The sequence below is a fragment of the Zalophus californianus genome, chromosome 5, assembly GCF_009762305.2.
Source record: "Zalophus californianus isolate mZalCal1 chromosome 5, mZalCal1.pri.v2, whole genome shotgun sequence".
NCBI classification, from domain to species: domain Eukaryota; kingdom Metazoa; phylum Chordata; class Mammalia; order Carnivora; family Otariidae; genus Zalophus; species Zalophus californianus.
The window spans coordinates 61113447-61128450 of NC_045599.1; the positions used below are offsets into that span (position 1 = coordinate 61113447).

Sequence of the window (15004 nt, forward strand, 5' to 3'; positions counted from 1 at the left end):
TTCATCATGAATATTAATACCAGAAGAGACCAAGGAGAGCATTTTGTCCAGTTATTTTCAAGTTATTTTTAGTTACTGAGTTCTTTAACAATCTTACATAAAAGATGAATATTTAAACAGAAAAGCAGATCTGCTCTGCCTGAGTCAGAGTGGAAGGCTTGCAGACTTGCCTGGATAGACTCTGCGGAGAACAGTCTGGAAACCAGTCCACTCTCCTTGTTTTATAGGTGGGGGACTGAGAACAGACTGAAAAGGACACTGGCCCAAGATAATTTAATTCATATTCTTTTTTTTTTTACTCTAAGAACATTACCTACAACCAACTAGGTCTTACCCTTAATTTATAAACCCAAATTGCATGTCATATTAGGAATATGGGTGAAGTACCTGGTCTCACTAATAGAAAAATCATAGTTTAATCTGTTTATTCAGATTTATCAGTTCTTAAAGTATTATATTTCTTGCATGTACACTTTTGGAAAAATCAAATATAGTCTATATGTGTGTAGTCAGGCTTTGTGTATAAGTGATTTATTGTCTAGCTGCATATTTATATGATACTTGACTTTGGAATTACATCAGAATATATCACATGTTGATATTGATGCACCTGAGTAGACATTAAAATACTTTACCTTAAGAGCTTGGTTTTTAGTCTGAGAGAGAGCAAAGCAAAGAGACCTAAATTCTTTTTGATGCCATATCACAAACAGATGTTACTTTGATCTACGTATATTTGTAGATCAACTCAGTATAAGAAATTTAAGGAATCTGTCTTTACTTTTTAAATTGTCATTAATTTTCTATTTTGTAAAAAAAAAATGTGTGTGTATGTATATGTGTGTGTGTGTGTGTATATATATATATTTTATTTTGGTTACATTATTAGGGAGAGTGACAGAAATTTAACAAAGAGAAGAAAGATTAAAAGGGGAAGAGAAAAATAAAAAGAAAGAAAAAGACTTCTTGGGCAAAGTAAGGTGATTTGTCTGAAAGAGAATCTTGTTAGTGAGCAGAATGTCAGTTACAGATGTTTTTAGATACAAGTAATAGAAAAGAAAATAAGAGTTTACTTTTCTCATACAGCGAGAAGGCTTGGGGTGGGCTGCTGCTTCTGCTGCTTCAGTGGTTCTGCAGTTTTGTTGGCCTTTTCCTCATCGTTGCAAGATAGTCGCTGTGACTCCAGACATCACATCACATGAGGAAAAAGGAAGACAGAATGCCACAGTTCCCCCCAACACACACACCTTTCCCTCCACCCCCAGGAAATCAGTACCTTTTCAGAAGCCTCCCAGAAAACTTCCACTTATATTTCATTAACCAGACCTATGTCTCATGGCTGTAATTGCAAGGGAAACAGAAAGTAAGAATTTGCTTTTGTCCAGCTTTCCTCAGGGAGTTAGGCAAGTGTTTGGGAATGGATTCAAAGGTAATCAGAAAATCGTTTTTGCCTAGAAAAAATGAATTCGGTGATAATAAAACAGCTAAACTTTATTATAATAATAACATATTTGAAATAGTAGTGTAACAAATATTTTTAGCAATGTATAGGGACTGCCCTATGCCCTCTATATTAAATACTTTGTATAAAGTACATTCCACGATAGCAAGTATAAGCCTTCTGAAAAAGGACAAACCACTTTTGGGTATTTCTTCATTTTCATTTATTCATTCATCCAACATATACTAACTTAGCGTCTAACACATGACAGGCACTGGGACTACAATGCAACCATAGTTTCTGTTCCGGTAAAACTTACCTGGTGGAGAAGATCAGCATTAACCAAAAAAATTGAAAAAAAAAAAAAAAAAAGTGAAATTGTAGCTGTGACAAGTCTGCAAAGGCTATGTACAAGATGCCGTGACAGCCTGTGAAACTGGGGTATGATCTGGACAGGGCAAGGCTTCCCTTAGCAAGTGATTCTTGAGGATTGTCTGAAGGGTGAGCTAACTTATCAAAGGAAGAAAGAGCATTTCAGACAGAGGAAGCATGTGTGCAGAGTCCCTTAGCATTTTTTAAAAAATCGTAGTTAAGGGACTGAAGAGTGATTCTGTATGGGAGCATTATTCTATATGAAGCTGAAGAATAGGTAGGGGCAAGTTACACAGAGTGTAGAGTGTTAGGAGTTTATCCTAAGCTGTGGAAAACCGTTAAAGGGTTTTAAGCAAAGCTTGGCATGATCACATCTACATTGACTACAATGCCCAGAATGTTTGGAGAAAGGACACAGTAGTACCCTTATCAGTAATGGTCTTAGAGGTATCAGTAGTTTGGATGAGGTTTGTGGTGTTAGAGTGGAAAGGAATCGCATTTGAAAGGTGTTCAGGAAGTAAATCAACAGGGCTTGGTGATAGAAGGGAGATGCAGCTGAGATAAATGGAGTTGTCAGATGACAGTGGTTTGTGCATCTGGTTGGACAATGCTGGCATTTACTGGAAGAGGGTTATTTTCTTTTTTCCACAGATCCTGACTTTATTTTTATATGTAGTAAGTAGAAATACTCTGAGACATTTGAGGGGAGCTGTCGTAGAGACACTTGTGTATAGAGAGTCCAGAGGGAGAGATGAAAGGTAATGATACAAATTTGCTGTGAGACATTTTTGTATAAGTGGTAAGTTAAGTCTTGGGTGTGGGTGAGATCATCTCAGCAGAGAGGATAGTAGAGAAAATAGTGTTCTAAGACTGAGCTTTAAGAATGCCAACATGTCATCGATGAGTAAGATGATAAGCTAGAAAAACTGACGGGGACAAAAACCAGGATGTGACATGGTCAGGGGAAAACTCCTCCAAGGAGAAAGGAAGTGGCCAGCAGCCCAGAGCAGTCAGGTGAAATGAAGCCTGAAAAGTCAACTTTGATCTTGACAAAATGGTGGTCATTAGTGACGTTAGCAAGAGCTGTTTTGTTTGTTTTTTTAAAAAGATTGATTTATTTGTTTTAGAGAGCATGAGTGGCAGGGACAGAGGGAGAGGGAGAGAGAATCTCAAGCAGGCTCTGCACTGAGCGCAGAGCCCGATGCAGGGCTCAGTCTCATGACCCTGAGATCATGATATGAGCCAAAACCAATTGTACGATGCCCAACCAACTGCGCCACCCAGGCACCCCAGGAAGAGCAGCTTTGGTGGCATGGTGGGACCATACTCCAGTTAAAGACAGTAAAGGAGTGAGTGAGAGCTCAAGAAATAGAGTGTCTGGGTGTCACCAGGCAGCTTGGCTGGGAGGGGGAGGTGAGAGATCCAGTGAGGGACTTGTTTTGTTTGTTTTTGAATGGCAGACTTGAACATGTTTTAGTGGAATATCCAGGGGTATATGTTATACCCATAAATTTATGATTTAAAAAATGCATTGATTACCTTGGAGGATATTAGAGTAAGTTAATAATGATATTTACAACAAAAAAATCATTAATCACTTTGGAGAATGAAAATTGAAAAATAAAGAGACTATCAAGCAGCTATTCTCTTTCCACACAGATGATGAAAGGAAGTTTCTCATTGTAGAAGTAGCCCAGCTAATAAGCAAAGAAGGAACGATAGAAGTAGAGCATCACCCTTTTTTGCAACCCCTCCAAGGGTGGAGTTTTTCCAGAGAAGTGAATGAAAAAGCAGAGGGAGTTTAAGAGTTAGCATGTGGGGGCACCTGGGTGGCTCAAGTTGGTTAAGCGTCTGTCTTCGGCTCAGGTCATGATCTCAGGGTCCTGGGATCAAGTCCCACATGAGGCTGCTTCTCCCTCTGCCTCTGCCGCTCCCCCTGTCAAATAAATAAATAAAATCTTTAAATCTAAAAAAACAAAACAAAACAAAACAAACAGTTGGCAAGGGTATGTTGGGAATAATGGACCATGGAACGTCAACAAAGAAGAGGGCCCAGGGGTAAGCACCGTGGTAGGTGGGCTAGAGTCCTGAGAGCTTTGAACAGCAGTTGTAGAGGTGCTGCGTGAGCCAGAGTGGGCAGCTTTTGAGGTGAGACAGTTCATGTCTCTGATGAAGTCCCAGATGTGCCCCTGGTGCTGGACGGCTGAGGTAGAACAGAGGAGGAGAGGTGGCTAAGGGGAGATCTGGGATTATCTAGATGGTGTTGGCTGGTTTAGCTACATGGACCCTCAGTGCTACCAGCAGAGTTGGCAGGGCTCTTGAGGCAGAGAAGAAAATAGACACCAAATGTTAACAACTTGGATGAATGAGGGGTTGTGATTTGAAGTTGAATAGCTGACAACATGGACAAAGGGAAGATGTTATGGTCAAATGGTATAACCTCAAAGGAGCTAGTTTTGTTACCAGAAGGTAGAGCCTAGAAATAAGAGTGGTGAGCAGGAGGATCCTTGCGGTATCGCAGGAGGCGAGGAAATGAATAGCTGATTTTGAAGAGGGTTGCAGGGGAGGGACTGGAGAGGAATGGGAGGGAGTACCCATGTGGAGAAGAGAGCAAGGACACAGGAGAGTTGGCTGGACATTTGGCAGTATTCCAGGGTGTCCAGTGTCTGGCTTTGGGAGGTTAGTGAGGTGGAGAGTTGGATAAAACCTGGCAAGTGTAGAGCAATTTGGACTTGATGTTGGCTCCAAGAACCACAGAGGAGGACACACAGTGTTCTGACTGATGAAAACATGGGAAGGACAAGGGTGGGGCCTGGGACGAGTCTCACCAAGCTTGGACAGTGGTGGGTCTACAGCTGTAGGTGCCACACACCACAGCCTAACTGGGCTGGCTGGTTGTGGCCCTGAAACTCGAGACACATACTGTGTCACCTGGACTCAGACGCTCCTCAGTCAGGCAGGAAAGAAACAGGTAAAATATGTGTGTGTGATTGCATTGTCCCCAATGGATATTGCTGAACGCACTTTGACCATTGATGCATTTTTTTCCTGCTTCAGGTCTAATCCTGGCACCCATTACTTACTACATATTTTTGCAGAAACTGGTCCCCTGCTCTCTCAGTCTTCCTTTTTTCCTCTCTCCAGTCAGTTTTCAAGCCTCTGTGAGGTGCCTGTCAGAGCACAGCTGTGATCAGGTCATTCTGCTGCTAAACCTCTACCGGTGAATAAAGGTCTCCAAGCATGTCAGTCAGGAACCACCAGATGACCCCCAACCTTTTCAGTCTTGTTTTCTGTTTCTTTCCCTCACCTACCTGTGTGTCAACCCAGCACTTCCTTCTGAATTCCAGGAAGCTATTATGTGCTTTCCCATTTTTTTTTCCAGTTTGTATTATTTCCTGTGCCAGAAATACTTCTACTAATTTTTTTTTTGTTAAAAATCCACCTCCTTCATGAAGTCTTCCCTGATTCCCATAGCCAGAATTAATCTTTCTCATCTTTGTGCTTCCATCATCCATGTATTTTGCCTTGTTTTAAAGCTCTTACTACCACTTTTAGTTTTATAGTTCTTCATGTACAGGTCTACCTCTACTGTTGAGTAGTCCATTCTCAGAAGATGAGTTTCATATTTTGTACATTTCCCTTCTCCCTCCCCAAACCTAGACCTCTCTCTACTTTGTACATACATAACACTCAAGAACAGGGCTATTGAATGAATGGACCTTTAAGTCAAGATCAGGCAAATGGAAGCTAATCCCATGGGCAGTGGGGAGTCCTTGAAGACGTAGGAATAGGGAAGTGATGTGAACAGAGTTACAGTTGAGGTTCCAGGAAGATTAATCTGGCCACACTGTGAAAGACAGACTTTACAAAGGCATGATGTCATGCAGTAATTCTTGGGGAGATCCCAAGCATCTTAATTAGACTGATAGAAATGGAAGTGGACAGGGACAGAGGAGAGATGTTGCAGGGTTAGAACACACAGGCCCTGGTAACTACAGTAGTGGATGAAGAGAAATAGTTGAAGAACTGAGACAAGGAGGCATCAAGCCTAGGTGACCAAGAGGAGTGAATGGTGGTACTTGTTAGTAACACTGGGAAATTCAGGAGGAGGATCTGATTTTGGAAGTGATCTTAACTGCTAATGTGCAGCACAGCAAGGAGGCTGTACCATAACATGGCCGTTACATTTCTGGGTCGGAAGCACAAACTGTAGGCTGTTAGAACACTTGAGCACTCGCTCAATAACGAGGCCAAAATGCTAGTGTACTGAACACGTATTTTTCTTAAAACCTTACCATGTACCAGAGTTTGATGCTAGGCGTTAGGAATATAAAGACAAATGAGACCACTTGACCTGCCCTCCAGAAACTCAGGTGTGGGAGATGGAGGCACAAGGCATTACAATGCAGTAAGATTATGCAGTGCTGGAGGAGTGATTGTATATCTGTCTTTATTTGCTTGCTCATTCATTCATATTTATCCTGCCATCTTTCAGAAAGGAATTAAGTGTTGGTTTGCAGAAGATTCCAAATAGCATGAGTAAAAATGAGGGTGAGGGATTAAAATGGAGCCAGCAATGAAGCTTAAAATATTTATCACATGATGACTGACACTGGTGGGGAAGTCACAGATTTGTCTCAGAGGTTTCCACAAAGGTAGACTTGTTCATTTAAAATAGTTCGCAGTACCTAGAAAAACAAATAAATTGCTTAAGAAAACAGCTTAAAAAAACCTTTTTATTGCGATAGACAACGAATTGTAATGATAAGACTAGCTAGTGGCGGGCTTGGACCATGAGCTTCTTGTTCCTCCATGCTGATGGCATGATAACGTGCATTTATCTCATAAACCAGGCAGCCTTGAGGAGCTGGACTGATTACCGGTCACTGAGTAATGCAACAACTAAGCTTTAAACCTTGCAAACACCAAATTCATTGTTTTAGTATGGTAGTTTTCATTCTGAATTAGCTCCTTCACATGTGTCAGTTTTTTCAGCTGCTTGGGGGTACATTTTAGTTACCTGGTCCTGGTGGGCCCATCCAGAGGCAGTATTATGTGAAAGAATATTCTTGTTATAATACACAAAAAAAGGGGGCGCCTGGGTGGCTCAGTCAGTTAAGGGTCTGCCTTCGGCTCACGTCGTGATCCCAGGGTCCTGAGATCAAGTCCCGCATCGGGCTCCCTGTTCAGTGGGAAGCCTGCTTCTCCCTCTCCCACTCCCCCTTCTTGTGTTCCCTCTCTCGCTGTCTCTATCTCTCTGTCAAATAAATAAATAAAGTCTTTAAAAATTAAAAAAAGATAATATGCAAAAAAAGAGCAGGTTACAAAGCCTGGCATTCAGTATGATTCCACTTTTGTATGAGAAATTATATATGTAAATATATGCAGAGAAAATCATCTAAATAGAAGGCTTATATTCCAAAATATCATGAGGGACATGGGATTATGGGTGAGTGTTCTTTTCTTCTGCTTATTAATATTTTTTAAAAATCTGAAATATGTAACAAAGATACAACCTCAAATTAAGGGCAGTTATCAGTCAAAATGGGAGGTTTTATAGGAGTCCAGTGAAATGCTTATATGGTCATTGTCTGGGAACACTTTTTTCCAGGGCAAATTTCTCTTCCCTACTCAGTAGAATGGAATTTGTGGTTCTGAGTATAAACCTTCCCAGGTGCTTCAGTGTATCAGAGCTTACTTTTCCAAAAAGTTTTTAACCCAGCCTATATATAACCTTCTTTCTTCCTCCTTTAGGCATTGATGATTTTCTTGTCTGGATCAGTATACAAGATCGGTGTCTTCAATTTTCATAACTCACATTGTCATTTGCACATGTAACATCTAAAACAATGAGTTTTAACCCTTAATGTACATTAGACCTTTTTTTGAGAGAAAGAGTGCGCATGTGCACACGACGGGGGGAGGGGCAGAGGAAGAGGGGAAGAGAGAATCTTAAAGCAGGCTCTATGCCCAGCACAGAGCCCAAGACAGATGGGGCTTAATCTCACAACACTGAGATCATGACCTGAGCTGAAATCAAAAGTCTGACATTTAACTCACTGAGCCACCCAGGCACCCCCATTGGACTTTTTTTTTTTTTTTTTTTTGTAATGGAGCTTTTAAAAAATAGTGATAGTTGGACCATACCCTCAGAGGTTCTAAGTTGGACTGGGGTCTGGAAGTTGAGTTATGTAAGGGTCCAGATGGTTTTGAAGTGCAGCTGAGGGTGAGAAGCATTTCCCCAAGCCCTTGCTGGAGAGCTCAGTTGTTTAATTATAAAAGTTAATTTAAAAATTATAGATACTTATTATGAAAACAACTTGACAGTATAAAGAGCATAAAGTGGAACTTTTGCCTTCTGCCCAGGTCAGCGCCTATTAATGGTTCTTTGTATAACTTTCCACAGATGTACAAGTATATGTAAACCTTCTCTTAATATAAATGATATTATACTAAGCATTACTGCTATGCAGCTTGCTTTTATTTCCTAATATGTGGGGGACATATTTCTCTTTCAGTTCATGCTGATTAATCTCACATGTTTTAATGGCTGCAAGGTATCTGCTGTACAGAGATTCCTTGGTCTCCAACCTCAGAGGGCTGTATCTGGAATGCACTGCTTTAGTAGAAGGACCCTGTTCCCTGTCTTTTCTTCTGTCCTCACCCTCTCTTCCTGTTAACAGTTGGAAAGGAGTCTGCATGGACCACATTCATTTATATCCTAGATCCTTACTAGAATACAGTTTGATATTATGCCTTCATATTTTTCATTTATTTATTGTGAAATAATTCAGATCTATAAAAATTCCCCAGGTAACTGCCACCCTACTAAAGAAATAAAACATTGCCAATACCACTGAACCCATAATTCTCCCTAATTCATTTCCCTTCCACGCCATCTAGAGGAGCTGCCCTTCTTGACTATAGTTTTCATCCTATGTATTTCTCTGTATTTTTACCTCATAGGTATATTTTTGAGACAACATAGAGTTATTGGGTATGCTTTTACACTTTATATGTATCACATCACACTGTGTATTCTTCTGCAAGTGGCTTTTTCCCCCTCAATATTATATTTATGAAATTCATCCATATGGATACATATAATTCTAGTTTACTCATTTTGCTATAATTATGGATATTCCATTGTGTATGCACCTACCACAGTTTATCCATTTTCCATGATTCAGATTTGTTGCAAATGCAAACGGTACTGGTACTTGTCTTACACACATCTTCTGGGGCACATGAATGAGTTTTCTGAATCCAGGCTGTTATCTAGGAGTGGGACTGTGGAGTGTAAGGAATGTGCATCTTGTTCTTCAGAGAGGCTGCTAGCAGTATGTAAAAGTTTGTACTTGTGCTTTAAAATTAAATTAGGGGTGTCCGGGTGGCCCAGTCAGCTAAGTGTCTGACTCTTGATTTTGGCTCAGGTCATGATCTCACGGTCGTGAGATTGAGCCCTGCATCCTGCTCTGCGCTGGGTATGGAGCCTGCTTAGGATTTTCTCTCTCTCTGTCTCCCTCTGCACCCCTCCCCAACTAGCGCAGGCGCACAGGCGCGCAGGCATGCATTCGCCTGTGTGTGCACGCTCTCTGTCTCAAAAATAAATACATGAAATAAAATAAAATTAGACATATCCATTTGATGTTTTATATGGTCTTCAAAATTGCTCATAAGTAAATTTTCATTTTTATCATTTACTGTCTTTTATATGAAGTACCATCTGATAAAGTCATTTTTTGTTAATGCTAGAGAATTTTTTCCCTCCGAGTGCATTCTGTGCCTGTTTACAAAAAGATTTGAAGCAATTTATTGGCCTTCTCTGACAAACTGCGAGGCCTCCTCTCATCAGCCAGTGGTTACTTCCTCTTTAATTCCTTTTTGTCTTGGCTGCCAGGAAAGCAAGAGCTAAATTCAAGGCTCAGGTGCAGAAACAAATTTGGTGTAGTTTTCCCCTTCTCATGCATGGGAGTATTTCTCTAATATGGTTCTTATATCAGCTGCATCAGAATCATAGAGATGCTTGTTTCAAATGTTTAAAACTTTCTAAGCCCTGTATCAGAGACCTGTTAAGTTGGAATCTCTAAGATGAGATCCAAAATTAGCATTTTCAAAGCTCTTGTAAAATGTGCTGTCTTAAATATGAAGATCTACTGTATGGCTTATGATCTTAGTTTCATATTCATGAAATTATAGATATGTTGTTATTCCAAATCATTGCAAATCCTTTTTGTACTCAATGGAAGAAATACTGAAAATCTAGCAGAGTGAGATATATGTATAACATTTGGCTCCAAACTTTTATCTTTAAATTGGTTATTTTTGTATTATTGACTGGACATTTATGACACTGGGTTTTAAATTCATGCATTCTGTAAATACTCATTGAGTGCCTACCGTGTGCCGTGTGCTGTTCTGTAAGAGGACTATATAAATGTGAGAAAAGCTGTGAATAGACAGGCTTTAGGAATATTTTTTACTGAACATTGTAACCTTGTATAAGCCTTTTCCTGAATAAGAACATTATTTTTAAAAGTAGAATTTTGGCAAACATTTACATGTGGCTCTAATTAGTATATTTATATCAGTATATTGTGATATACGTATTTATCAGTGAAATATTTCTAGACATACACTTCCAAGGATCATAAACATGTGTGAGTGCATCACTGGAATATAAGATCTGTTGTTTATTATCCTGATAAATGCAAACTTAAACCTCATTGAGCTTTTTAGACTCGCTAATTAAGTTTTAGAAAAGCAGTGAATTAGTCTGGTTTGAAAAAAGCAAAACAATTGGCTTCTCTCAGCAGAATTTACTTCTACTTATGTGAATTAAATGTTGGTAGAAAGGGGTATTTACATTAAGTGGCCCTTGGTTAATAATTTTCTTGCCATGTTATCCAAGTAAACTCTGTTATGGCCCCTCACTTCAGGAATGTGGTGTACTCAAAATGATAATAGTGTGTTTATTTTGACAGAGAATTGGAGAGTAATAGGCATTCAAGTACTTATTTTAAATATTTGCTTTTGACTGTGCAAATGATTATGATTTGTTTGCCCGGTCTAGTTTAATTCAGCAAATATTGATTGAGCACCTACTGTGGAGTATTTGTACTCTATTAAATATATATATGTTTACATATACTTATATGTGTATGTATATATCCTAATATATATTTATATAATAAATATATATATTTATATATGTATGTAAATATCCTCCTTGGACAGAAAGAGAACATCTTGAATCAGTGCATGTTTTCTAGTTGGTAGTAAATACCAGCACTAAAAACCACATGATAAGTGATATTTTACTAAATGAGTAGGCTGTTATGAATTCTATTGGCATCAGAAGTGTTGCCTATGAATATCTCTGTTGTTTATTTAGTTCCCGCAGCTGTGTTTGCCAAACAGGAGTTGCCTCACTTCATCTTTTGATAGAAAGTGGTTGTATGAATTTAATACTTCAGTCACCTGAGGATTTGGTTTGGTTTGAAATGCAGATGCCGGACAGTTCCCTTGAACGCAGATCCCCTGGAGATAGTGTTGTAATTGGTGTGATGAAGGGGACTCTTGGACTCTATAGTTAAGAACCTCTGCAAGTGACTCTGAAACATATCCAGATTAAGAGCCATTGTTCAATTTCAACTTCTGACATTTTGCAAAGAGAACAACGGAATCAGAGAGATTGTGATTTTGCCTGCCTGAGCTCATAATGTGCGTTTAATTATAAGGATGCATCCCTCTGGTTGTGTCAGGTTCCCCTCTATTAGTCTTACTAATTAATCTGATTAATCTTATTCCTGATGACTGATTAATCTTATCTTTCTTTTGATGGCCTTAATTATTTGTGGCTTTCACAGATACAGTTAAGTTCCACAGAGCGGACTACTGGATGTGTTAGAGAATAGTTCGCCCAGTCAGCACATCCTGGGCTCCCTTTGATAGGAAAATGCCCATGTCCTTCATAAGTGGCCTGCATGTGTTTGTAGATGTTTCCAGTGAACACGGTTTCATGAAAGCCAATGCAAGTTTGGCATTTTCCTGGATTGCTGTCTTGATTCTCAGCAGCGTTTCCATTGAAATTGAAAGATTGCTAACAGTATTTTTTGCTTAGTTGTATATGCAGTTCAGTGTTACAGCTTTTATAAGTTAATTTTAAATACGGTAGTGTGATCTGATTGCAACTGTTAGTAGAAACAATTATATGAAAGAAAAACTTTTTTTCTTGCCTTTATAATAATTTTATTGCTGCTAATAAAGTGTTTTCAATGTTGCTGGAAGAAAGCTGCTTATTTAACCTGGTAATTACCTTCTTTTTCCATTGTCTTAAAGTGTTCTTAAATGTATCATTTGTGATTTTTAAAAATAACATGTAATGCTTGTTCACTGTGCAAAATTTAAAAATAGAAGAGCTCAAGCTTTGCGCAGTGGCACTATCATAGCCAATGAGGTTTATTTGAGGCACGATAATTGCTAATTGAAAAATAGAAGAGCTCAAAAAAAAAGAAGACATTTAAATCACCTGTAATTCTACTACCTAGAAATTGTTGTTTAGGTATTTGGCTTTTCAGGCTCTTTTTAAAATGCATACAATGTAGTGTTAAATCATCGGTGGCTTCATTCCGTTTCTGGGTTAATGTTTATGTTTAATTAAATGCAACACAGATTTTTTTTAAATGCCTTTTAAGTACTCTCCTGTATCTACACATCTTGTAGTAATTGGTATCCTTTTGCGGCTTTTTCTTTTCTTGGACTGTAATTTTTAAATTTTTCTTTCTTATACCACCCTCCCCAAAAGTTAGAGTACTTTGTTATTTAGGAGATTATTTTCCTTGTGTACATTTACATAATATTCAAAAAATCAGAAGCTTAGACATGTATATTCTACAGAATTCTGTTAACAAAGTGAAGTAAATAGGAAAACATCTTCATTCCCAAAAGGAAGGCAAAATAAGCTAATATAAAAGTCCTCCTATTCCTATACAGAGCACGTAGAGGACAAATAAGGCATTCCACTTACATGAGGAAGCTAGAATAGTAAAATTCATAGGGACAGAAAATAGAATAGAGGTTACAAATGGGCTGGCAGGAAGGAGAGAATATGGAGTTTGTTTTTTAATGAGTACAGAATTTCTTTTTTGGGATGATGAAAAGATCTGGTAATGGATCGTGCTGATGGCTGCACAGAATGTGCTTATTCATGCCACTGAATTGTATACCTGAAAAGGTTAAGTGGTAAATTTTATTTATATATATTTTTACTACAAGTTTTGAAGCACTCAGATATGTCCAAAAATCCTAATGCAATACAGTAATTACTGTGTCTATTCAGTAATTTTGATATTTAAGCTCCAGTATTGATCATTCAATATGAAAAATCATTTTCTTTGTTAATTGCAGTACTTCTCCCTCATGCTAGCATTTTCCTTGTATAAGTCCCAGAAATTGTGATTTGAGGGGACAGAGGCCTACCCTGTTAGGTACAATTGAAAAATATCTAGAATGTTATCTTAAAATATCAAGATCTCATTAAAACAAACTCTTGTTCAAATTTTCATGTAAGTGTTCTTTATTTTAGAAACTGATTTTAAACACTATTTATTTCTTTTTTCCATTAATGCTTTATTAAGCTTTGTTGACCTATATAAGGGTTATAGGCGAGGAGGGAGTAGGGGATTAGAAAGATTAGTCAACCGCCACTCCTAAAAATATCAGAGTGATTTTTTTTTCTTAATCACATAACTGTAACCTGTCTACTCAGAGCAAACTAACTCTAAGATGCAACCTAAAGAATGCATTTTTTTATTACTTTTGAATATAAATACTGACAGAATAATAATTACATGTGTTCTAGAATTCCTTAAATCTCTAACATATTGTGACATTTGAAAAACTTAAGAATCATTGTCCAGTATTGTGTCTTGTAAAGTGCTTGTTGAAGTAATAAAAAGTTATAAAAATTTTAATTTATAATGTCTTGCTTCAGAAACTTAGTTTTGCTGCTTTACTTGGGATATGGACAATATAGCAGGATAATAAGAGAGTAGAATGGTATCTAAAGACCCTGGAATAAAGAGAAAATAAGGAGAGAAATGTAAGATAGTAAGGATAGAAAAATAAGAAAGTACGAGTTGCTATTTGTTATTATAAGATGTTATTCAGTTATTAGTAACCAAGGTGAAAAGGAAAATGTGTTTAGTTATAAAATGCTGTGTCCATCAGAATCATTATACTGCTGAAATTTATTGGAAAAATAAACTATATTTCTTAAGGGAAGTTAGCAGAAAATATTTTTATCAGGAAACATTTCTCAGCGTCAGAAGCATACATTTCTCTAGTCGCCTCAGTGACTGGTTAACAAGCTGGCCTTTCTTCAGGTCGGCTGGGCAGCACTGTTCCTTTCTCATCATGTGCTGTGGAAAAATAGAATTGTAATAGAAAATGTGTTGCCTGCTAAGGCAAGGGCTTTCAAACTGTTGTACATAGTGTTTAGAGGCCCCCAGAGCCCCCTTTGGATGAAGAGAGGGGGCCTAATAATGCTATGTCGTGACCAAATCAGCATGCCTTTTATTTAATCTGTAGTGAGTTTCTCTGCGAAATTTCATTTGAACAAGGGATTTAACAGCTAAAAAGATACACGAAAATCACTGGCCTAATGGCAGAGTTAGGACCCATTGCATAATAAAAGTATATCTAAGATCCCCTGAAATCTGGTCTGCTGTCCTTAAGGGCAGAAACCTAGTAATACCATGAGGCACGTTGGAGTAATTCATCTGCAAGCCGGGAACCTGAAGGCCTGTGTATTTTTTTTCTTCTCTGCCACAAATTCACTGTGTCATCTTGGGAAAGTGACTTGATGTTTGAAGTGTTTTCCCACACCTGTAAAATGAGAGTATAAAATGATTACAACCAAGTTGGCCAGCAATAAGACTTTTTTTTGACTCTCTTGGCTTGTTAATGGGAAATTCTTTGCTATCGTACAGGTTCTAACCTATCAAAGTGGAAGGAACCATTGGAGAAAGAAATGACCCAGTTCTCTGTAGGGAATGTGAACATGGAAGGAAAAAAAAAAAACCAGGGGAAGGGAAAGTAAGTCTGTCTAGAGCAATCATCTTTTGGTGTCTGTAGCTCATCTAGGCAGACAGATCCCATAGGAGAGATTGAGTGAGAGCAACAAGGGCT

At 38.3% G+C, this 15004-nt stretch overlaps 1 protein-coding gene and 1 pseudogene across 1 annotated transcript in view; both read left to right on the forward strand.

The window, feature by feature from the left end:
- Positions 1–15004, forward strand: part of MSH3 (mutS homolog 3) — a 190470-nt gene that overhangs the window by 149328 nt on the left and 26138 nt on the right.
- Positions 12239–12408, forward strand: LOC113929977 (annotated as a pseudogene).